Source organism: Penaeus vannamei, chromosome 4 (genome assembly GCF_042767895.1).
Source record: "Penaeus vannamei isolate JL-2024 chromosome 4, ASM4276789v1, whole genome shotgun sequence".
Taxonomy (NCBI): Eukaryota; Metazoa; Arthropoda; class Malacostraca; order Decapoda; family Penaeidae; genus Penaeus; species Penaeus vannamei.
The window spans coordinates 48544590-48547089 of NC_091552.1; the positions used below are offsets into that span (position 1 = coordinate 48544590).

At 36.6% G+C, this 2500-nt stretch overlaps 1 protein-coding gene across 2 annotated transcripts in view; it reads right to left on the reverse strand.

The window, feature by feature from the left end:
- Nucleotides 1-2500, reverse strand: part of LOC138861507 (uncharacterized) — a 4932-nt gene that overhangs the window by 2387 nt on the left and 45 nt on the right. For both annotated transcript variants that reach the window (XM_070121161.1, XM_070121160.1), the window contains exons 1-2: nucleotides 2498-2500; nucleotides 1-511 (exon numbers count right to left, since the gene is read on the reverse strand). The exon at nucleotides 1-511 is cut by the window's left edge; the exon at nucleotides 2498-2500 is cut by the window's right edge and continues 45 nt beyond it. The gene's annotated coding sequence lies outside the window, so the exon portion shown is untranslated. The remainder of the gene's footprint in view (nucleotides 512-2497) is intronic.

The window sequence follows — 2500 nt, forward strand, 5'->3', positions numbered from 1 at the left end:
ACAATTGCAACTTCTCACGCCTGGGCGGGGCGCGAACCGCCGACCCCTCGGATGCGAGGCCGACACATTACCACTGTACCAGCCTGGAGGCTTTAATAACAGAAATGTACATGTACATAAGCATTGTAATGTATGTTAATGTGGTAGCTCGGTGTGTATATGTGTGTGGATACTTAAGTTGTTAATGCCTTTATTGCATTATCATTACTACGATATCTTTATCATCATTATCATTACTGTCACTGGCATCAACGAGGAACTCGCCTGAACAGACGGCGGAGCGCGAGCCCAACGCTGGCCTCCTGCAGGGGCTCCGCCGAGCGAAGCGTGACCCAGTAGGCGGTCACGAACATCCCGCGGGTCTGGAAGGCTTCGAAGAAAGTCTCCGCGTTGCCGGCCGGTCTGACCCAGCGACCGGCACCCGCGGTCTTGCCTTCCTGACCGCTGACCGTCGCGCTGCCCGACATGCTGACTGCGCGGGGCCTCGGCTGTGGCTGCGGAGGTGGAGCTGCTGGAAGAGGAGACCGTTTTATTTATTTAATGAGGATCAGAGTTGTTGCTTTGAAGGATTCAGGAATGAGGGGATGTGGGTGTTTAAAAGCGCCGCCATCGTCTCAAACTGTGAAGAGTCTCTGTCTTTTTTTATTATTTGCTGTTAACGTGATGTTTATTTCTGCATCTATATTTTGAATTGATATATTTTAACTGTATTTTTACGATGTAATTAATTTCAGACTCTGAAATAATTTACTCTTGAATAGCAAAAATTGTTCATACATATTCGTAAACGATATTAGATTCCCTTAAAGAATACTGAATAGTTAAGTGCTACGTAATTTACATAAATATCATCAAAGTAACTTGAATACAATTAGATTCCTTTAAAGCACCCTTTACTTCTTTTTGTTTGTTTGTTTGTTTTATACTGAACACCCTTACATCCACTGAGCTAAATGGACTTGGTTTCATATACCAACTCGCAGCGCGCAAAAGAGACAAACTACATTTCTTCATCCCAATTTTACAAAATAAACCAAACCTCTAAGTGATCTACTGAATCGACGACTGTATCTGCAATCCCTAATGGGTCACTCGCTATGTTTTTGTTTGTTTGTTTGGGTTGCAAAGAATCGTTCTTGGATGCAGTTGTTTTATGTTTATGTCTCATCGAGATGGCAACTGCGCTAAACCCTCTGGCCTTGAGGATCAGGGCAGGCACTCGGCACACATACGCACATGTACATACTGCAGACACACACACTCTGTTGGAAACGCATGCACGCACGCATAATCACTCACACACACATACTTGTGTATATCTATATATCTATCTGTGTTTCATTATATAGATATAGATAGATATATGATATATATATAACCACGCACACACACACACACATATATGTGTGTATGTATGTATTTATGTATGTATATCACACACACACACACACACACATGTATATATATATATATATATATATATATATATATATATATATATATATATATATATATATATATATATATATATATATGTATATATATATATACATATATATGTATGCATGTATATATGTGTGTGTGTATATATATACATAAATATATATATATATATATATATATATATATATATATATATATATATATATATATACGTATATATATATATATATATATATATATATATATATATATATATATATATAAATGTATACTTATATATATATGTGTGTGTGTGTGTATGTGTGTATGTGTGTGTGTGTGTGTGTGTGTGTGTGTGTGTGTGTGTGTGTGTGTGTGTGTGTGTGTGTGTGTGTGTGGGTGTGTGTGTGCGTGTGTGTGTGTGTGTGTTTGCGTGTATGTATGTATGTATGAATATGTATTTATATATATATATTTATACATACACACACACACACACACACACACACACACACACACACACACACACACACACACACACACACATATATATATATATATATATATATATATATATATATATATATATATATATATATATATATATATATGTATAATTTTTATATACATATTCTAGGACTGAGTGCTGACATGAAGCGGGATTCCGTGTATGTTGATGAATATACAGTATGGTAAAGCAGATCATTTCATCAATCATAAGACCTTGTCTAGTGTACAGTGCAATGGTATGGAGTCCACACTTTAAAAGGATATAGACAAATTGGAAAGAGTTCAAAGAGCAACCGGAAGTTGGGCGCCACAGAAACTAGGACTTACTGCTCTGGAAGAAAAGAAGGAAAGTAAAAAAAAGGCGATAAAGATGTCAGAAAAATTAGTTTCTCAAGCAGAACTATTGAAGCATGGAACAGTCTAACAAAAACGTCGTGAGTGCATCGATTTAAAAAGTTATACGATAATTTGGATATAGCAGACGAGACCATCTGAGTTTACCTCTTCTCCCGTATTGAAACTAGTTAAGAGTATACATACATGTGTAAAAAAAATGTATAGTTACCAC